Here is a 22,348-nt window from a genome sequence, read left to right as displayed (position 1 = left end):
CAGGTTACACAAGTGTGTTTCGTTTGTGAATTTCATCCAACTATACACTTAAGATCTGTGCGCTTTTCTGTGTTTATATTATATTTCAGTCAAAAGTTTTTAAAAAGAGAGCATATGCAGAACCTTGTCCCCAGGAATTTGTCCCTGAATGTCCCCGCTCCTTCTTGCCCCCTGCCCCCTGATATAATGGGTCTCAGTTGGGAGTGGACCCTTCGTCTGGCCCCTCCTGAACTTAAGATGTTTCTTGATCTGTTGCAGAGCTGACCCCCTGTCCCCAAGCTATGAGGTTCTGACAAAACTCTCCATCCCAGCTGACCCACCTCCAACCCACTCGCCCGCTCCTGGCATTGACACCCAGACCCTCCCTCTGGCACCCTGACACCCTCTGGGAAACAGCACTTGAGTGGGCACAGGCTTGGCAGTGACATGCTCAAAAGATATTCCCGGAACATTAATGAAGCAGTGGGCGGCGGGTGGATGTTGAAGAGTGACCAGGAGCCCAGCCATGCCAGGACACCAGTCTGGATAGGATGAGGGTAGCAGCTTGAAGAGAAGCCCGCAGAAGCTGGGAAGGGAGAAGTGTCCTTGGGGGGTGTCCCACCTTGCCAGGGAGGGAGACAGAGCCCTTGGCAGAATCCAGCTCTGGGAATTCAGCCCTCTCTTGGCAAACCCGCCTGCTGAGGAAGTAACTGCCTGAACAAACAGTACTTTTACCTCCTAAGGAATAAAATAAATGAAAATAGAGCCATTTCCCATTCACCTGGCTGGCATTATTCATTCGCTGGGTACAGTCTGTTTATAGGTTATGAGAAACAGAAGTGGGGTGTGCTGAGAAAAACCCGATCTGCACCAGTGCCAGGTCCCCATCCTAACAGCACCATTGCTCACACCAATAGGAATTCCACTAGCAATGCAGAGAATCAATGGAATTTAATTATTCAGACCCAGGTATCCAGGAGCTTTAAACATGCCTATTCTTTCTTCTGTATTTCTAAAGTCGCCATCCACCTGCCTCCTTAGCGCAGTAGGCAGCGCGTCAGTCTCATAAAGTCGCCATCCTTCTAGAAATACAAGGTTTCAGCTCTCCCAATATCTCTGGTGCTTTGGGGTCCTTGACACTCCACAGCTCCTTTCCCACATATTTCATCCCCTCACCCCACCCTACCCACATGCAGGGATGCTCAGGTGGGGGAGAGAGGGAATTCTGGGGGAAATGTACCCTTGAAAGCTGGTGTCTGGATGAGCTCCCCACATTATTTCTTTTTAATGCTCTGTTGCAAAATACACCAAGTGTTTTATTTCAATCCACACTGAAGCATATTTCAGGGCAAATTTCCTATTGCCTGTCACAGCTCAGGGGAAAAATGAATGCACATTTCCCCAGCTCCATTAGCTAGGGAAACAGGCTCACATTGCTAGAAGGCATAGTCCCCGCAAGTGAGGCGGGAGAATGAGATCACCAGGAAACAGTCCCGGGGGTCCGGGCATGGGGTGCACAGGTGCACAGAGGTCTCCCCCTCCTGCAGCGGCTGCCAGGGGACTGCTGGGGCAGGGCCAGGCACAGCCACTAGCGAGAGATCAGCCCAGGGGGACTAGACCCTGGTCCCCATTAGCACTGTGGTCCACGGGTGCTCCCTGTGGCCTTCCTGCTTCAGCCTGTCTTCTCCTTGTCATCCCTACTTTAGATAGACAGACAGATAGACAGATGGGGTCTCAAGGAAAACAGTGAGGCCATAACGTCTCTCTTTCCTTCTTGAGGTGGAGTCCTGATGCCTCTGTCTCTAGGAGACAGAAAGCAAAGGCTAATCTGGGGCAAGGGGCTTCCCACTCCCAGGCTCCCCAAGGAGCCAAGGACAAGTTACCCTGACACCCATTCCCTACACTCTGCTGGGGGGGGAGAGGGGGAGGCAGAGAACAGTTCCTGCTCCAACCAGTCCCTTCGTCCACCACCTTGTAGGGCCACTGCCCCTAACAAGCCCCCAACCCTAGCTTCCTGTCTCTTACCACAATCTCCAGGCCATTCTCTGTGCCCTGCCAAGTGAGAGCCCTGAGTGCACATCTGTCTCACCTCCATCCTTCCCACTGAACATTCATGGTCTTTCTGGGGGTGGCCCCTGCCTGTCCCCCTCCAGCCTCATCTCTCACTACCCCTCTGCTGGTATTTATGCCCTCCTCCCTGGCCTTTCAAATCCCCCCAGGATACTTCCCACCTTCAAGTCTCCATTCTGGTGATTCCCTCTGCTGGAAATGACCATCCTCCCTTTGTTCATCTGGAAAATCCTGATGTTTCTTCTAGCACCAGCTCAGGCTTCTCCTTTATGAGGCCCTCCCTGATTCCCTTCAGCAGAACTGACAGAGGCACCTGGGTAGCAGAGTCAGCTAAGCGTCTGACTCCTGGTTTCGGCTCCGGTCATGATCCTCAGGGTCCTGGGATCCAGTCCCGTTCTGGCTCCATGCTCAGCAGGGAGTCTGCTTGAGACTCTCTCTCTCCCTCTTCCTCCCCCCCCCCTCCCCCCCCCCCCCCCCCCTCGCTGGAGCATGCGCCCTCTCTCTCTGATAAATGAAAACATCTAAAAAAAAAAAAAAAAACTGACAGCTTCCTCCCTCACCCCGCTATACCCTATAAGTTTATCTTAGCACATACCTTTCTATCTTGAAATTACTTGTTGACATGCTTGGACCAGAAGTCCATGGAGGGTGGGAGATGTGTCATCATTAAGCATCTTTGTATCCCCAGCACTCAGCACAGTGCCTGTCCCTGGGTGAGTACTCAATAAAATATTTGCCAAATGAATGAGTGAGAACTCTCAAAGACCCCAGTGAGTTCTGCTTCCAATGAAAGTGTCCTCCTCCAGGAGGTCCTCCGGCCTGCAACAATGCCATCCTCGGTCTCCTTACCCTCCTGTCTTGTGTAGCTGCCCGCCCCACCCCCACCCCCCGACGCTGACTGCCTCATCCATGTGACAGGTTTGTGCTGCTGTCTCCTGCCATCTCCCTCATCTCCATGGGAGTTTAGTCTGAATCTCTTTCATGTCACCCAAGGGCAGAGAGGAGACTTCGGCCCTGCAAAGCCTAGCCCTGGGCTGGGTGTGTTGTAGCCTTTCAGCTGAGCTTGAGAACTCAGTGACTGATGGATGGAGCAGGGAGCTCTGTGAGAGGGATCCCCCCTTGGCCAGGCACTGGAGAGAGCCCTGGGACGGTGACTCCAAAGGCACGTGTGGCTCAGACAAGGAGGGGTGCTGGTCTGTGCGAAACAGCCTTGTTTGTTTCTTTTTTTAAAGAAGAGATCCTCTTCCATACCATTAATATTTCCCTCTGGGAACCTGAGGCATGAAAGCTATCCTTTTCCTCCCCTGTGCCTTCCTATTTGCCAAGTCCTTTGTACCTAACGCTGAACTGGAGCTAAAAGAAGCAAGAATGTTCTTTGCAGCCATCACAGTTCTGAGGGCATATTAATGGAATAGGGAGGGATGCCTGGGTGGCTCAGTGGGTTGGGTGTCTGACTCCTGATCTCAGCTTAGGTCTTGATCTCAGGGTTGTGAGTTCAAGCCCTGTGTTGGGCTCCATGCTGGGTGTGGAGCCTACTTTGAAAAAAAAAAATGATACTGGAATAGGGCCAGTGCCCCAGATGGCAGCATGGGCCTGGGCATTCTTTGCAGCCAGGGCCCTTCCTGCAGCAGAGGCCAAGAGAACAGAGACAACTTTCGCAGGCAGGAGCCTGGCTTTCTGGTCATGGTCGCTCCCCATACCCAGGGCCTAGATTTCTGAGCAGAACACCAAACATGCTTTCACACTCCCACTGCAGTATGAATTCTGGCATGCCATTTAACTCTGAGTCTCCGCTTCCCCATCTGTAAAATGGGCTAATGCAATCTGTCATAGTGACCTCACTCTTCTCCTCTACCCCTAGCGTCAAAAGGGTGAAATGAGAGAATGTGGTGAAAGCCCACTGAAGTTTTTACTCATTCCTTAGCAAGGATGACCCTGTCATTATAACACTCTGGCCTGCCCCAGCGGAACGACATAGTCAAGGATCTACATGAGTCAGGGAACAGTCCTGCTAGATGTTCTGATTTGGCCTCCTGGACAGCGCCCAGGTATCGAGCGGAGAAATGTGTCAAGTTGGAAATGAGAGGGATTTGGCTCTAAACCCCAAATCCTGAATTGCGTTTTCCTCTCTGTTAAGCAAGCATTACTCATCCATCTCCCACGCCTGTGATGTTACAAGAGACCTTGGAGGGAGAGAACTGCAGACCCAAAGAACAAGAGGATACACTTGGTTGCAGCAGGAGGGCATGGGACTAGAAGCCGGAAGAATTTCTTGATGATGGAAGGAGCTTGCGAGACGTGGAAATGGATGGTCAGAGGCAATTGGCCCTATCTCTCTCCTCAGGGTATTTCAGAACTCAGGAGGGTGGGCTGAGTTAGGTTTTCATCCTATAGATCTGTCCTCAGGCAGCCCCTCACCCAGCTTCTGGTGGGGATGGGAGACATGGGGACAGAGGGAAGATCAAATGGCAGTCAGGATTTATGGGTTCTAGTTGGGGTCTGGAGCTCCATGGAAGGTTAAATGCTCCCGGGAACAGCATCAGGAAGGTCAACCACATATTGACAGAGTGGGCTGGGACGCAGCAAGGTAAGGCACTCTCTTCAATCCCACCACGGAGCCAAGCCCCCACTGCGAATCTGGCAGTGTCCTCCCTGAATTCCTGGCTCTGATATACTTGGGGGGCTTCCTCTCCTCCCTGCTGAGCTGATCACACACACACACACACACACACACACACACACACACACACACACACTCCCATCATCCCATCCCCCACGGGGGACCAGCCAGCCTTCTCTGCACAGCTGCTTGTGGCTGTAATTCTATCCCGGGATCCCAATGACATCACTCCCACAGGGTCAGCGGGGAAGGGGAGGAGGGGACAAGGCAGAGTTGGGGTGGGGAAAAAGGGCCAAGAGACTGTCACTGTAGACACAGCTCTGAGGAGAGGCACTGTGGGAGGAGCCCAGCTCCACAACCCTAGAGCTGTCTGACCTTAGAGAAATCACTTAACCCCTCTAAGCCTTCTTCCTCATCTGCATAAGGCCATTCTACAGGGTTGTTTTAAGTACTCCAAGGGCAAGGAGCATTGTGGGAGGGGGGCTCCCCCATCCTCTATGCACCATCAGTACCCCACTATTCCCTCTCAGATGTCCCAGGGGCTGCATGCTGCACCTTGTTTACCCCAACCATCCTCTCTGTAGTTCACCGTTCTGAATGTTGGGTGGCGCAGCTACCCCACAAAGCAGGCAAGCCCAGAATAAAGGACGATGGGCCCCTGCCCCTTTCCCTGCAAAGTGCACCCTGAGAAGGCCACTCCACGGGATCCTCTGCACAAAACCCACTTCTCTTTGGGGAAGTGCCCCCGCCCCCAGGATTCTGAGAGTCAGGGAAACCCAGGAGTCCCACACCTACCAGCAGGGCAGCGTGAAACATCTGATTACACGAACTTGCCATAGTCCCTGCTGAATATTTCATACGGGAGCAATGATCCATTAGTCACCATCAATTATTCATCCTCATCAGGGCCAGCGCCAGGCACGCAGCATGGGAGCAGCTGGAGCTGGGACCCACACCCACCCCACCTCCACTCCCCCTCGAAGGCAACCAGCAATCTCTCCCATCCCCCTGGCCCGCCTAGGGTCCTACCGAGCACCCATCTCTGAAAAGTATGCACGGCAGGCAGATGGATATCACCCCACTGAACAGATGGCCAAGCAAGTCACAGGCCAAGCTGAGGCTGCCACACATGAGCCTCACAATAAGGATTTCCAAGAAATGAGAAAGAGACACGCTCTCTTTATCAAGTTCAACAAGCGTATTTGGCAGCAGGTTGATGTCGCAGAGGTGGCTGGGCCAAAGGTACCAGGTTATGTGTCCCTTACAAAGACTCCCATGGTCAGGCCAGCTCTGGCCCCATTCTGAAGGTCTCCTTTCTTTCAAAAGAAGTCACAGAGTCATGGATTCTCAGAGTTCAAGAGAAAGGGCCCTTAAGACCAAGCCATCAGTGTGGCAGGAGCCCCTCCAGCAACACAACAGTGAATGTACCTCAGGACAAAGCGCTTGTGTCTCTTGAGAAAAGCCACTGGGTGTTTGGACAGTTCTAATCCTTCAACATTCATTCAGTAAATATTTACTGAGTATCTTCCATGTGCCAGGCCCTGAATGAAACACTTGGTTTGCACCCAAAACAGACCAAATTTTTGCTCTATTAGAACTATCTTCCTCATAGTGGGTCAAAATTAGTCTCCATGTATCTTGTGCTCTCCAGGCCTAGGAGGAGATGAGAAATAGAATCTATTGTCTTTAAGACCAAAGCCTTGGGCTCACTGCAGTAAGACTGTGGGACTCAGATTGCTCCCCCAGGCTGGCCTTGTACCCCAAAACCACCTCCCTGTTTGGGCAATGGTTTTCAGGACTGGACCTGAGCAACGGACTCTTGGTGCTAGTGGTTTAAGCCCCTAGTTCTCCCTCCCCCAATAAGAATATTGTACCCACAAATGTAAACACCAGTCTCCTCTGCCAAACAAGAGACTTGCTCCACCTCTTCCTGCCCCCATTCCACTCCCAAGAACTGATTTTGCCCACTGGTGAGGTAGGCAGTGTTATAAATGACAGAGGAGAGCATTGCCTTAAATATGTTCCCCAATAGCCTTCACCATGCCTGGAATCCCATCATTATTTACCCAGCCTTTTTTTGGGTAGGCATCACTGCCTATTCAACACACAGATGCCTTTTTGTTGGGAGGAGTGCCATGTTCAGCAGAAGAGCAGTTTGACTCTGTGCCTGGGGCTGCGGAATAAGACATACTGCACTGTTCTCAATGCCGGGAAGAGGGAGACGAGGTGAGCAGACCCAAGTGCGGAGGACTGGGTAGCACAGGAGAGCTGGGAGGCACTTGACATCTCTAAGGGGAGAAGCACAAAAAAGGGGAGATAGAAGGTAACCTGAATATTGCCTGGAATTTCCCTTTTGTGTTCAGTAAGTTATGGAGGGTTCCAAGTGATCCCACCCAGAAAGCAGAGCCTGAGCTGCCTCTCTAATGACCCAAAGGATGCCAGGTACACATTCTCCCCCATGCTAAGTGCCCTGGACAGGGAAACAAAGAGTGTTTGGATTATCAGTTTAGCAAAATATATGGTGGTCAAGGAAGAAATGCAGATGCAGGGAAGATGAGAAAAGAAGGAACCAGATGATAGAAAAGAAGAGCTTCGTCCTCCCTACAGGATTTCTGGGGGCCTGGAAGCAGAGAATGACCCCATTCAGATGAACCAAGAGGCTGAAAAGGTGGTATAGTCCTCCTACAGGCACATAAGGACACAGTCATGGTCTGGTACTCTATCTTCTCTCCCACCATCACAGGCTCCCCCAGTCCTCAGAGCTCTGAAGAGCTTCCAGTCTCTGCCTACCCTACCCCCACACCTGGCCCCATGCCAATCTATGCAGCAATTCTTCCTCCTCCTGTTGCAGGCTGCTCCCACAGCAGCCCAGCTCTCCCACAAGTGAGGGAGGGGCTCAGTTCTAACACCCTGCTGACCTGCCAACATGGAGAAGACTGGATTCTCCACTCTAATTCCTTATAGCTCCCTCCCCTCCAGGGATGCCCAATCAGCTCCAGCTTCATTTCAGTACTCTATCTTCAGTTAAACTTCACACGACTGCATCCTACCCCAAAATCCCTCCCCTCTCACCAACACAGGCTAGGTTTTGCCTATGAGTGGAGTGGACAGTGGGGTATCTGGAATAGTGAATATTACAGGGAAGATGCCCCTGCTCTAAACATTTCAGCAAGCTGGAGGGAGACGCAGGTCACGGATTTTGGGAGACCACAGCCAGATTCCAGGATTTTAGGTCATGTATTCCTATCACCTACTAGCTAAACTGGCCTTCCCCTAACCCAGACCAGGCGTGTCAAAACTACTTTTAAAGACCTCCTGGGAAAGATGATTATATAGACACTCAGGCTCGTAGGATATTTGGAGTTCAACCCTCTCATTTTACAGAGCAAAAAGTGGGATCCAGGAAGAGGAGGTAGCTTGGCCAAGGTCTCACAGTCAATAAAGGGTGATAACAATTTTCCACAACACCAATGTTCCTCTCACCCCTGCCTCTTTCTCCAAAATCGGAAAGTCGGGGCTTAGCCTGTGACCATCCAGTCTGGACAGAGAGCGCAGGTGCAGTGCTCTGTCCATGGTGCTGAACCTCCCAGTCCCAAGCAGCCAAGGTTTGCATTTTTTTAATTTTTTTACTTTTATTTATTTATTTTTTCAAGACCTGCATTTTTAAGCACTCTGGTGTTGGGGCCTCTAGCATCATAAGGGTGCTACGGGAGATCCAGGGAAAGTTGATAATATAATCCAGGAGACCATTTACATGAAGGAAGCCGAGACTAATTCCAAGGAGATAAACAGGCAGATGTCCAAGAGCATGGGGAAGGGGACAGTACACCATCCCTACTCCTTACCTCTTTTCATCACCTTGAACTGGGTATGGGCCCCTGGTTCTAAGATACTGAGATACAGGTCCTTTCAGAGAAGCTAAAAGTGAGAAAACAACATGACTGGTTAGTCTCAAAATTTCCAAGGGAAATTTTCTAAGAAAGAAGTCACCAGAAGGGAAGGCCAAGAGAAATTTGGAGGATATGGAGATAACAGGAGAGTCTTCAGAAGATGTGGGGTGATTTTGAAAGGTTCTGCCATGAGCCTGGAGACTGGGTATCAGGATCTTTCAAGGTCACACCTCCAAAGTCCAGAATCATGACTGTGACCCTTCGTGGTTCCTTGGAATCAAGTAAGGGGAGGGTGGGGGATTTACAAAAAAGTGCACTGTCAGGATTGTGTTAAAAAGAAGGTGAGTCTAGCCTGAGCTCTAAACTGGAGCCCATGCTGAAAAAATCTGGAAGCCATATTCTTCACAAGGCCCTGGCTCTTTACTCTCTTCACTATTGAGTCTGAATGATTGTGGCTTGTTAGCAAAGCAAATGTTCAGCATGTGTGAATGGACCCCATACAAAGGAGCTGTTTTATGGGTGCCTGGTTGGCTCAGTTGGTAGAGCATCTGACTCTTCATCTCAGGGGTCATGAGTTCAAGCCCCGTATTGGGCATAGAGCCTACTTAAAACAAACAAACAGGAGCTGTTTTAGCGAGAGGTGCACAGCATCCTGAATTTGAATGGGCAGCTCACATGGTAGCAGGCATCTACATATCCTGTTGCAGGTTTGACTCTCATAAGGAAAGTCTCCTGATGCTGAGTTCACACACACACACACACCATCCCTTACCTCAGCAATATTATCCCAATACTGATAAAGAGGCTTTTACTCTCCTAAGCCCTATTATGCCTAGCATTACTCTCTTCCCCTTCCTCCACCTCCCCTCCTCCTCCTCCTCCTCTACCTCTTCCTCTTCTCCTCCTATACTGTGATATACTCATTGAATACAAGTCAACTATAACAACTGTGCACACAGTCAACTCTCTCCAGCACATCTACATCCACACTCAAGAACCCTGGGATGCAGAGAATCTTGGTGGTCAATCTATCCTTTCTAAATATCTACCCTGTCCCAGACTTTCTTCTCTTTGGAGATCACACCATCTGTTTGGTTTTCTGTCACAATGTCTAACCACATTTACCATTCAGAAATTCCTCTTTGTGTCTACCTGAAATCCTTCATGCTCTAGGTTGCCTTTCTGACATTATGAATCACTAAAGATGAAGAGCATCTTCCTCAGTGGGAGTGGGAGGCAGGGTTTCATTGGACCTTTCATAATCTAGAGGCAGAGATACGCACAACTGCAACACTCACCCCATCTACATACACACGGAGAACCTGTGACTGTGGGTAATAACAACAAAAAAAGTCCAAGGACACAAAGAACCCTTGAGATGGCATCTGATCTATCCCCCATTCATAGAGATAGAACTGCCTCAGGGTCCTCTGAGAAGGCCTCATGGGCCGCCCAATCCCATGCCCTCAAGGAGCCCATCTCCAGCCCTTGTTTCTGGGTCAGAAACATAAAACACCCGGGCCTCCCTTAGCCCCACACCCAGCCGCTCAAGCAATCACATTACCAGCAACTAATACACTTCTCAGAAGCCATATTTATATTACAGCAGGACAAGAGAGCAAAGGTGTAATTGGGCTCGATTTGATTGAGTGTGACAATTGCAGTTAGCCACATGTGTCATCGAGAGATGTGAACTGGGGATAGTTTATGCTCAAAAACTCATTTCCAAGAGGACCTGACATCTTCCTCTTACACACATCCAGCAGCGCTGGCAACGCAAGATATCCACAGACTTGTCTGAGGGAGAGACCTCGTAAGGTCATCTCTCCACCCCCGCCCCCACCTCCACACAAACACTCCCTCAGAAAAGCTTTTTCTCTGCTTTTCTGGAATACCTATCTGACACCCTCTCTTCACCCCCTTGCAGGCCTGCCACATGTCTCAGTGCAACAAGCATGAAAGTGCTGCCTAATGTCTAACCTAAACCCTGCTTGCTTCAGTTTCCAACCCTGGCTCTAGTCCTGCCCTTGGTGCAATGACAGCAGCCTGTCCTGTTATGTCTCCATCGCTGATTCCAGCCACTCTGGGGACACACCTGCCGTGCTCACCCCTCCCTTTCTGACCTCAAAGAACCATGGTCCCCTGGCTCTGGGTTTGTTCTCTCCCCACTGCTCTCTGGAGTCAGTGCCCAAGGAGCTTTCCCATCCTTGTTCCTGAAATCCTTTCTGTCCCCAAGAGAACTAGAGTTTGGCCTTTGAACACCTCTAATGCTTTTTCCGGGACTCTGAGAAGGGACTGCAGGGATTTCTAGCCAAAGATCCCCATTTTACAGAGGAATGAACAAATGCAAAGAGGGAAAATGACAAGCTCAGGGTCACCGGGGGAATCAGAAGCAGAGCCAGACACTCCCTTGCCCTTTGCAACCCAGAGCCTGCCATGCAGCTCCCTGGCAGTGACCTGGAGTTACCCAGGAGAGCCTACAGCTCTCCAGAGTTCATGAGCCATGGTGGCCATATGCCCACTATCCCCACCCTGCTAGGTACCCCCATTACAAGCCCTAGGAGCATTGAGCTCTTTTTACTTCACCTCGATTATCATAATTGTCATCAAATAATCAATTGTGTGTTTCTTTTCTTCAATGTCCTCCTTCCCTCGGACTATAAAGGTCATACCACCTTTATCACCACTGCAGCCTCGCTCATGAATGCTCATTGCAAGAATGAGTGACTGAATAGATAAATGAATGAGTGGGGGCCTGTGGAGGGGTGGCCGTGGCCAGTGTGGCACGAGAGAGGCTGCAACGCTAGGGGTCCCAGCTTCTTGCCTTGGCCCCAACACTGAGGAGAGGAGACAGGTAATGTCACGACTTTTCCTTTGCTGGAGAACTGGGACACAGAAAGGAGTCTTGTCACTATGGGGTCCACGTGAAGCAGCCCCCTGCTTTAGGGGAGCCCTTCACCTCAAGTTGTTGGTGGAAGGATTTAATGAGTCTACGTGCTTTCTTACCTATCTTTCTCCCTGCCCCCCCGCCCCCGCCACATCTCCTCTGTCACTAGCGCAGTGACTGGTGCCCCAAGCCCTGGTCCCAGACACAGTCTCATTCACCTTCCCACCAAGAAGCCTCCTGCTTCTGAGCAACACAGCCCACCCCCCCCCGATCAATGCTGCCTCCAGAAAGGTCTAAGCTAACAGCCACAGCCAAGAAGGCTTCACCTACATTAGCTCCTAATCACAGATGGCAGACGCCACAGGGTCTGGAAAGGCAGCAATAGTTATGGGAGAAACCACAGGTCCAAAATCTGCAAGCAGACCACATAGCTGCTATGCCCCCTGACCCGACCGCGCCAGACCCCAAACTCCAGCCTAGGACCCCGCCCAGAGCAGTTCCAAGCCAAGCCGGGAAGTGGCAGGTGGAGGCGAAAGGAGAGCACATGTCACCTGGAGAAGTCCTCTCCAACCTGAAGATAAGGTCTCAGATCTAATTTCATTCTCAATTTCCAAGGAATGTAAGAGGGAGGCCCCACTGCCCACAGGCTACCTGCCAAGAGCTGTGTGTATGTGTGGTAGGTTTGCATCTGTGTGTTTATGTGGAGTTGTGAATCTTCCCTAGTCAGAGCCAAGTGCTCCGGGATGTCACAAACCCCAGACAAGAAAGAAATGCTCTCTGAAAGTAGGGCAATGGGATGGACACCGGGAGGGGCTGTTTTGGGAATCTCTCTGGCTTGTTAAAGGCCAGAGCTCTGTGCCCCAAACTGAGAGTCCTGGGGGTACCAACCTGCCCTATGGAGGCTGCCCCATCCTGCCTCTCTGTGCTTCCAAATTTACTGTTGAGTTCTCCCCTGCCCACTAGCTGCCAAGCCCAGGGTCTGTCTCCAATGGATCTCCTGGATCGAGAGGAAGAGCCAGAGAGATAGAAACACATTCATGGGACTGGGAGAGTGGAGGATCAGGAACCCAATTCCTGCTTTAGCTCACTGACCCCACAGGACAGCTTCCAGGGTTTCAATGCTCTCTCCCCACTCCCAGGAAAAGACAAATTGCTCTGGTGACCCTCATCCAGGAAGGCCTCCATCTTTTACTATGTCTCGGTCTTTCCCTTTCCTGGTCCAGGATGAGCAGCCCAGGATGGCTGAGCCGGGGAAGGAGCCATGTGCCAGGACAGTCAATTACCCAGCCCCGTGGCCGCTGAAGAGCTGAGAGACGCGTGTTCCCCGCGGGGCCAGATGTGCGTGTGCAGACGCCTGACCTCGTCTGAAGGTGGTTCCTCCACCGTCCTCCAGAGCCTCCCTGCCCTGCCCTCCACTTGTCCTCCCAGGATGAACCAACCACATTCTTCAGTGCCCAAGCCACTAAAGCCACGGAAGAGCCATGCAGACTGCCTGTCCTTGCTGAGGGAGGAGCCCTCCCAGCCTCTCCGATCAGGGTGCTAACTCTTAATTACAACAGGCAGTTGTAACTCGGCAGACACAGCCCGTAACTCAGCCTCCAGCTCGCAGCTTCTGACCCCCAGACTCACCTGGCAGGAGGCAGCGAAGGATGTATTATAAGAGGAAATGGGGACTCAGTACAGAAGGAGGAATACGGCTAGACACAAAGAACTTCCTCACTCTCAGGGGTTACCGTTAAGGACTATTTTACTTCTCACCAGGTGGCCCTTGGAGGTCCTGTCCAATATGGAGCTTTAGGTCCCCTATACAAGATAGGCAACAGGAAGCTCTGCCAGTCCTCACTGTGAGATGTTACTTCTAAAGGGGGCTGAGATCCGGGTTTCCTCTGCATCCCCAGAGCTGTGTGGACAGAACCAGTGTCCAGACTCCACCAGTATGACCAGTTCCGGAGAGAGCTCTGTGAATACCAGCCTGTGTGGGCATCTATCCACAGTCCAGCCTGTCCCCCCCAACAGTCCAGCCTGACTGCCCCCCACAGTCTAGCCTGTCACCCCCAACAGTCCAGCCTGACTGTTCCCCCCCAAAGTCCAGCCTGACTGTCCCCCACCCACAGTCCAGCCTGACCGCCCCCCAGTCTAGCCTGACTGTCACCCCTAACAGTCCAGCCTGACCACCCTGCCCCCCCACAGTCCAGCCTGACTCCCCCCCCCCACAGTCCAGCCTGACTGTTCCCTGCCCCCCACAGTCCAGCCTGACTTCCCCCATCTACAGTGTGTGGCCTGGGGGAGCGTTGTGGCTGGGTGAGGGGGGGCACACCAACCTGCGTTTGTATGTTGATTCAGCCCCCCACTAGCAATGTGATCTTGGGGACATTTATTTCACATTTCTGAGACTCACAAAGGGGGTGAAATACCACACGCTCTAAAACAAGAAGGGCTTTATGTGTCCTTCTCATTTCTTCACAAAGAACATTAAAAAGATGTGCACTCAAGAGTCAAGATTTAATAAAATTTGTAATCTTTACTCCTTCGTCAAAGAAATTCATAAGGGAAACTGGCATTTATTTATTTGTTTATTTATTTAGCAGGTGTGTGGTGGGGAAGAATGCAGTGCCTAGAACAGTTTGGTGCCCTGCCTTGATCCACACTAAAGTACCAGCAGTTCAACCCATGGCCTCGGGACCATCACTGCCAACATATTAAAAATGGCAAATAACCTTAGGATTATTTGGAAAATAGCTTTGACCTTATGGCTCCCCCTGAACAATTCTTGGGGAACCCCAGGGGTCCACAGACCACACTTTTGAGAAGTACGGTCCTAGGACATCTCCTGTACTCTTCCCATGGGCCGTATCCCTTGTGTGTTACTATCTCCGTTTTCAGATGAGAACCCTGCAGCTCAGACAGTTTAAGTCGCTTGCCCAGGCAGGACGTGGTGGGTGCTGTTTCTGTTATGCCCTGCAGAACATGCAACTGTGGGGCACGGACCCAGGGGGTGTCGGGCATCACCTCTCCGCCTTCCCCATCACCTCTCCTCACCGTGCCTTTGGAGCTCACCGTCTATATCCCTGGGGAAGCCTGAGGACACCTCCCGGCCTCTGCAGTGGAGAGGACCTGGCTTTTGCTAGTGTCTGTTCCCCCTGGGCACTTCTGCTGCTCTTCTACCAGCAGGAGACCTGCCAAGGCTGGGGACCAGGGTCTCCCTGGGAAGCCTCAAACTCTGGGGGCTGAGCTGCCAGTTGCAGGCTCAGCCCTCACGTCCCCCCTGCCTCCTCTGGCAGCAAGCACAGGGGCCAGCGTCAAAGAGCTAATCCAGTTTCTCCGTGGTGCTTCCCCCTTTGCTTCCTGCAATGCCAGGATTGATCTGGAACCAGGGCAGCCTTATTAAAGTGATGCCTTTTCCTCCTCACGGGACAGTCAAACTGGGAGAGGGAGCCCTCTTGTCCCGCAGCACCCTGTGCTTCCTGGGGCCTAACTCTAACTTACCTTGGCCCCTAGTGGTGAGGCTGGGTTTCAGCCCCCAGGTCTGCTTCCCCAGGAAGCACCCAGGACCCCAGAGCACTGAAATGCTAGCTTCTTGTTCATCCTCTGTACATGCCTCCGACACGGTGGACACACAGGAACCCAAAGGTTCTGGCATCTAATCGCAGACCCGCAACACTGGGCCCATGACTCTGGTCCATGGCAGCTGGCACCATACGGTATCCCTGGCTAACAATGAAAATGGGGAACCAAGCAGCCCCAAGGAGGATAGAGATAAAGGGCTGTGTGTTAGCTAAATATGCTTTTCTCCAAATAAACGCAGGAGATGAGAGACAAGGAGGGTCCCCAGAGACCACCACCCAGGGCCCATGCCCAGGGTCCCCTCACGCCACCTGTCAGGCTCTCCTCCTCTCCAGAAAGGAGGCAGGGGATATGAAGTTGAGGTGGAGCAGAAAAAGGTAAGGTTAGACATCAGAAAGGAATTCCTTTCTATAAAGAGCATAAAAGCTGCTTCCCCAATCACTTGGGGGAACAGGAAGCTAAAGGAGAATGTCCAAGGCCCAGGTGAGCCTCCTTGACTTGGCCACAGTCACCTCTTGCTGTCTGCAGGGGGCTGCTGGGCCTCGACCCAACCTGGTCTCCCCTCCAGGTTATGTCCTCAGTCTACTTGCGATGTCCTCCCCATCCCACCCCCATGCTCCGTCTAAGAGGCCCCCTCATCCCATTCCTCCATTCATTTCAGTTTTCTCATCTCCCTAGTGCCAAGCTCCTCGTTACAACCACTTACACTCAATATTAAGATGTATGCAATAGTAATGGGTGAATGCCACCTCCAATTGCAATATTCTCTAATTGCTAAATTCCAGAGCTATGGCATCAACCCAATTATGGGAAGCCCTGCCAGGGGTCTCCACAGCCTGAGGACTCCCTGTCCCACCCAGAGGCACCTGGGTCTCACAAATGCCTCAGAGGAGCCTCCCTGACTCCCTGCTCAGCCACCGCCCTGCCCTAGTCCCAGACTGCCCAGTGATGAGGCCCTTGGGTTTCTCAGTCTCTCTTCGGAGGGAGGAAGGGAACAAGGCTCCAAGGACTGAGGGAAATCTGGTCCTGGCAGGCAGCTATCCTGGGGTTGGGAAGCTCTGGGAGCCCAGTCTCCTTGCACCCAGCCATCACAAATGCTCCTGGCTACAGAGCTCTATTCTGGGTGTTGGGGGCGGGGAACCCAGCAGAGAAGGAAGAGCCCCATGCTCTGCCTTTGAGGAAATCCCAGGCTGATGAACAATAGGTGGTTATTCTGAGCTCCCTTTTAATCCCTAGTGCCTTATACAGAATAGGTGCTTGGTCCATCTGATTTGGAAGTGGAAGGAAAAGGAGGAAAGCAGGAAATCAGGAACGGGTGTGCTCCGGCCCAGCCGCTGCTTGGACTCTAGCTGCCCCTGCATGCGAGGGTTGAGTGCCGGCTGTAAGTCCATGGGGATCTTGACTTCTCAAGCCTGGACTCTCTGAAGAAGAGAAGCAGTCAGATACCAACCAGACACGAGCATATGTACCATGCCTATGTCCTGCTGGGCTTCCGAGGATGACTTGACCGAATTGGGAACTTGCTGATGACGCCAGCACCCCGTTCAGATAAGGCTGCATGAGGCTGGGGGCAGATTCCCCAGGTGCCCCATCATCTGCTCTGCTCCTTCCACCAGGGCTTCTCCCTCCTCACTTCAGAGCAAGTGCTCCTGAAGATGACAAAATCCTTACGGCGAGTCCCAGAGAAGCCCAACACCAGAGAGGGAGAGCTGATTCCATTTCTCCAAGGGATCACTGCCTAATTTTGTAAAATCCTGCTACCTGATTTCAATGACCGGTCCCCTGCTTATACTCAAAGCATTAATGACTCTGGGGACCCCTGACGTTGTTGGCGGGCTGCACACTCTAGAGGGAGCTGGTGAGAAGGAACGGGGGAGGGGAGGCTCCCTAGAGAGGAAAAGTTCTCACCAATCAGCTACAGCAGCCTCGAAAGAACCCTCCCCCCCCAAAGTGCTCTGATCTGGGTTTGAGACCTTGCTCTGATCTCCATGGTGTGAGATTTTAAACCAGTCACACAACTTTTCTGAGCCTTTGCCTGTTTGTTGTAAAGTGGGACTGTGATTTCTGCTCTGAGACCCCTGTGGTGGGAGACAGAAAAGCTCTATCACAGAGGGGGAAATGAAGGGGGCAGCCTGAGAGAGGAGCGGGCCGGCGGGTTGCGCTGACGGCAGTGGGGCTCACACCCGGTTCTGCATCTCCTTGCCAGGCATGGTCCACGCTGGCTATGCCCTTTCTTCCGCCTGACGGTGAGTGTTGCCTACAGCAAAAGCTGAAATGTCGAGGCCCCAGACCAAATGGTCAAAAGGGGGGCTCTCCTGAATTTACAACAGCAGGGCTGTCCTCTTCTTTTCTTGCCCCGGACCCCCAGTTTGGGAGCTGCCTGGTAGCACCCAACCCTCCGAGTGTCAGTGGCTATGATAACGGACCAAGCAACTCACAGCCTCCTTCCCGAAGGATCCAACCTCCCCATCCCAGCATTCAGTCCTGTGGTCTCCTGACCAGACAGGTGGGGAAGTCTGTCCTAGTCTGGAAAATTATCCAGGGAGGAAGCTTTTAGGACATCTCTTGCATACCATGTATTTGGGGCATCCTTCCTGATGTTTAATTTTAGACCCCTTGCTGAAGCACAGACCTGTGTGTGTGTGTGTGTGTTGGGGTGAGGGGACGGGGGCTGTAAACTCACAATGACTGTTCACGTCCCTCTAGGCCCAGATCCAAATGGACCCATCACTCTGGCTCCTACCCTGACCTATCAGTTCCAGGGATGAAAATGAAGGACTGCTGGGACAAATCCTGCCCAGAAATTAAGCTTTGACAACATACGGCCTCGTCGGGCATAAAGAACTGCCTGAGAGTCAGAGGGAGGAAATTCTGGAATGGCCACCGAAGAAGTTACAGCAGCTCCTTCCTTCGAGTTTTTAAGGTTAACAGAGGTGGAAAATGTGCCGAAAGAGTCTGGGCTGCGGGCAGGGAAAGGGCTAGGAGGGCAGGCAGGCAACAACGAAACAACAGTGGAGCACATTGGCCCGGCTTTCACCAGGTGCGAGGCGCTGCTCGAACCCTTTCCAGGCATTAACGTACTGCATCCTCGACGAAAGCTGCCTATGTCACAGATTCGGGTTTTACCTCCACTCCACAGATAGGCAGACTGAGAAACAGCATTTGATCAACTTGCCCAAGTCAGAGGCAGGGGCCAAACCAGGAGGAACCCGGGCAATCTGGCTGGGGGCACTAGACTGTGTCCATGACTTGCCACTTCACCGGTGGAACCGTGTTACCCGTCAGACTCCCTGTCCTCCTGAGAACCCAGGACTGGATCATGGCATCTCTACCTGGGTTTCTCTGACCTAGTGGAGGATGAAGAAGCAACTTGTTGCATGTGTGATGGTTATTCATGGAGGAAATTTAGAATTGTATCCGTCCAGGGCGCCATATGAATAAGTTATCATTTACTTGTGGGGTAAGTATTATTACCTCAGATTTATAGATGAAACCTTCCAGACCTGGTCAGGTCACGCCATTGCATGGTCTTGAGGCATCCTGTATGTCTTCCTAACAGGTGTCACGGTTGTGATGAATTATTTACGTAATAATCTGCTTAATCCTGTGTGTTATTCACTAGATGGTAAATGCCACGGGGGCAGGAACCAGGTCTGTTTTGTTCCCAACTGAATCTCCATGGCCTAACATACCCTCGGCACATAGTAGACTCTCAAAATCTAATAGTTGAATGAATGTAGAAACTGATGCTCAGAGTAACTAAGCAACTTGTCTAGGCCTGCTGGAATGCAAAATCCACAAGGGCTGGGGGTTTTGTCTGTTCACTGCTGTATCCACAGTGACTAGAACAATGCACATAGTAAGTGCTGACATAGTAGGTGCTCACCAATAAATATGTGTTGCATGAATGAATGAATAAAGTCACACACTTTGTAATTAGTGGCCCTGGGATTATGAACCCAAGCCTGTTGGTTTGCTGCTTCCTTTGTTAACCACTACCCCGTACTGAGTAAACACCCTCTATTGTCCACTCTGGTTTGCTACTCCAGTTCTCAAAAATCATCTCCATCACTCTGGACCTTCTGTGTGTCTCAAAAAAAGCAGACCCACCTTCAGCTAGAACCCAGATCAGGAAAGCTCAAATCCCAAGGGCAAATGAAACAGCAAGTCTAATGTCCACGGTCTTTGACTATCCCCGAGGATGCTTCTGTCCAAGGAGGGGGATGATGAGCCACTCTTCCAGCTCCTTGAACCCCAACTTCCTCTGCCTCCATCCTCACCATGTTTCCCATACCCTGGATCCCAGAGCACCCACTGCCCCTCTCTCTGCTCTCCTGACAGGGCTACACAGACTCCACAGGGTCGGTGGGAAGAAACAGGAGACTCTGCTGAGAGAGGACAGAGTCCAGGTGGAGGCACAAGGGTCGCTGGAGGTCAGGCTCACCTGGGGCTGGGGAATACTGGCTCAGGGAGAGCAGGGAAGAGGCTTCTCCAGTCATCTCGAAAGCCCACCCGCCCGCGGGTCCCTGCAGTACCAGGGACATTCCTGTCACATCTGCATGGCAGCTGACTGAAGGTGAAAGGGAGAATGACCTCTGGTCTCCTCCTCCTAGGGACAGTGAGCCAGGTCTCTGATTCTGGAAGTAGAACACTTATATCTGCCTTCCCCTTTTTCAGCTTTCCAGAAGCTCCCCAGCTCCTCCTTGGGCAAGGTATGGAGAATGGGCCAGGATCAAGCCCGAGAGGTCCCCAGAAGAAGCAAGTCCCCCCAGGGGTGTCCTAGAGGATGAAGCCAGGGATCTGTCTGAGCACCAAGCAGGGAGAAACCCAGGACTGAGGGTTGAGCTGGCACCAGTCATTCCCAGGGGCATGCGGAAGAGAAGCAGGAGTGGGGCTGGGTTCCCTGGCCCAGGTCTCAATTTGTCTGGCGTGGACCCCTGACGCTGACTCACCCCTGGGGCCCTGACACAGGCCGCAGCTGGTAGGGCTGCCAGGCATGCACGTCCCACTGCACCAGGGCTGGCCCACCCCTCCCACCTGCCCCTTCGGCCCTGTCTTAGGGGCACTGGGCATGGCTCTTCTTTTGGCTCCTGGGGGGGGGGGGGGACACAGAGATGTTCCTAGCAGCCCAAAGTCTGCACGTGGACCTAAGCAGGGGGAGATGACTGGAAAGATGAAGGGCTCCCCTGCTCCCCGTGGTCACACCCTCTGATGAAGTGCCCAGGTTACCAAGAGCTGGATGGCTCAGGCTGAGGCTAATCGATTACACATGGGAGACCCTCTCAGGACAGCAGCAGGAGGAGAGGAGGAAGGGCAACCCCCCAGCTCTCTCCAGGTCAGACCTTGGCGCACCTTCCTGTCTTTCTGGGCACACAGAGCCTAAGGACTTCTTCATCCTTATGCCCACTCCATTCCAATCCGGGTCCACCCACCCCATCAGGCCTCTGGCCTTCTCTCCCCCACTGCAGTGCCCCTCTCCTGGGCCACCTCCTATGTCCTTGCACTCCTTTCTCCTGCCACAAGAGAAAGCAGCCAGAACACTCACTTCTCTACCTCAACAGTGAATGGGGGGAGGAGGCTGCAGAGGGAGAGATGGGGCTTTGGAGGCCCCCACACACACCATGGACCAAGGGTGTCCGGAAGGCACCTGTGGAATGTGGGAATGGAAGGGTGGAAAGGAGAAAGGAGGAAGGAGTGGGTTAAAGGGATAGGAGAAGGATAAATCATCTACCCTTTTAATTAAAAAAATAAAGCCCCCATGTCCTGAGAGAAAGGGGGGTGAACAGAGACAGGTGAAGGGGGACCCAAAATGGGGAAGGTAAATGAAGGAGTCCGGAAAAGCGGGGTGGGATTGTCTGTACTTTCTGGGTCTGGGAGCCAGCCCTGGGAAGGAGGGCTGAAGCAGGGACGGGACGTCCTAGGTCGTGCTGAGTCATGAGATTTGGAGAGAGACTAGGGGTGCTTCCATCCCCCTCTCGCGTCCCTGTCCCAGTTCCTCTCGACCCTCACTTCCAGATAGTCCCTGGAGTCTGTCCCCCCCTCCCCGCCCCCTGCCCTCTCCCCTAATCCAGGGTCTCTGCCTCCTAGAGCCCGCAGACCCTCCCTCCCCCTCCCACGACGGCGGGGCCGGGGGTCCCTGAAGCGTGAGGCGGGGGCGAAAGAAGCTGGGTTGGAGACGGCCCCGGCGGCCTTGGGGTGGGCGAGACGCGGGGTGGGGGGCGTCCAGAAGGGAGGGCGGGAGCGGCGGGGACGCAGAGCCCGAGGGCTCCGGGGACGTCGGCCCGCCGCTCCGCTCTGCACCTCATCCGCCGCGCCCCCCCCCAGCCCAGGGAGGAAAGCTGCTCCCTCCTCCCGCCCCAAGCCCTCAGAGCCGCGGGCTCCTCGCCGCTCGAGTCCAGCTTCCCAAAACGAACCTTCCACCCGCACGCGTCCAAACTACCCCCTAAGGACGGTGCGGGCGCCCGGCCCCCTTGGCTCCGAACTTCCCGGACCCGACCCACCCGCCCCCCCCAGGGAGCCCCCTCGGCCCAGTAACGGAAAACCTGCCCCGGGAAGAAAAACTTTGGAGGGGGAGTCGATGCCCCCCCATAGGCGGGGGAGGGGGGACGGACTTACACGGAGCGGCCAGGCAGGAGGGATCCCGGGTCCCCGAAGTGAGGGGGCGGCGGGCTGTAAGGGCGCGGCGCTGGCCACGGTGCAGAGGGGCGTCCGTTCCCCCGGGGCCCGGAGTCCCCGCTCCGCCCCGGCCCCAACTCGGTCCGAAGTGCCTTTGCCGCAAGACTTGCTGAGCTTAGCAGTCTGCGCCGAAGCGGCGGCGGGAGGCGGCTGACGGCTGGGCGAGCGCGGCGAGCGCTGCAGTGAGGGGAGGAGACGCGGCCGCGGGGGGCGGGGCCGGCGAGGCGGGAGAGGCCGGGGCGGGGCGCACTTGCCCCGCGGGGCCCGGTCCCCTCCGCGCCCCCGCCTCCAGCTCAAGGTCACGGCTGCTGCTCCGGGTCGGGGAGAGTCGGACCCGGAGCCGGTCGTCCTCGTCCCCACCCGAGATGGGCTGTCACTCTTGAGCCAGCTCCCTCTCCCAACTCCCGGAACCCACTGCAGCTCAAGGCTCCATTATTGGCCTCAGGAGCCCCCGTAGCCATTTGGGATCTCTGAGCCCTTCTCCCCACCAGGTCCTCCAAGTAAGGCCAACTGGGGGGTTGGGGCTTCTGAGCCTAAAGGGTTGATGACGAAGAGGGGGGATGCTTGGAAGAAGTTACAGGTGGAGAATAGGGTGGGTGGGGGGAGAGAAAGCACGGGGAGGTGGCAAGGAAGGTGGGAGAAGGGGGAGGATCTGGAAGGAGG

At 53.4% G+C, this 22,348-nt stretch overlaps 1 protein-coding gene across 1 annotated transcript in view; it reads right to left on the bottom strand.

The window, feature by feature from the left end:
* The window catches only part of SYT2 (synaptotagmin 2), a 105,494-nt gene extending 83,653 nt beyond the window's left edge, over window positions 1-21,841 (bottom strand). The window contains exon 1 of the mRNA XM_032422352.1: window positions 21,626-21,841. The gene's annotated coding sequence lies outside the window, so the exon portion shown is untranslated. The remainder of the gene's footprint in view (window positions 1-21,625) is intronic.
* Between the last annotated feature and the right edge of the window lie 507 nt (window positions 21,842-22,348).

Source organism: Phoca vitulina, unplaced genomic scaffold (assembly GCF_004348235.1).
Source record: "Phoca vitulina isolate PV1807 unplaced genomic scaffold, GSC_HSeal_1.0 scaffold26, whole genome shotgun sequence".
In the NCBI taxonomy this organism is placed as follows: Eukaryota; Metazoa; Chordata; class Mammalia; order Carnivora; family Phocidae; genus Phoca; species Phoca vitulina.
The sequence above is the reverse complement of the archived record's forward strand: the minus strand, read 5'-3'. Positions and strand labels throughout refer to the sequence as shown.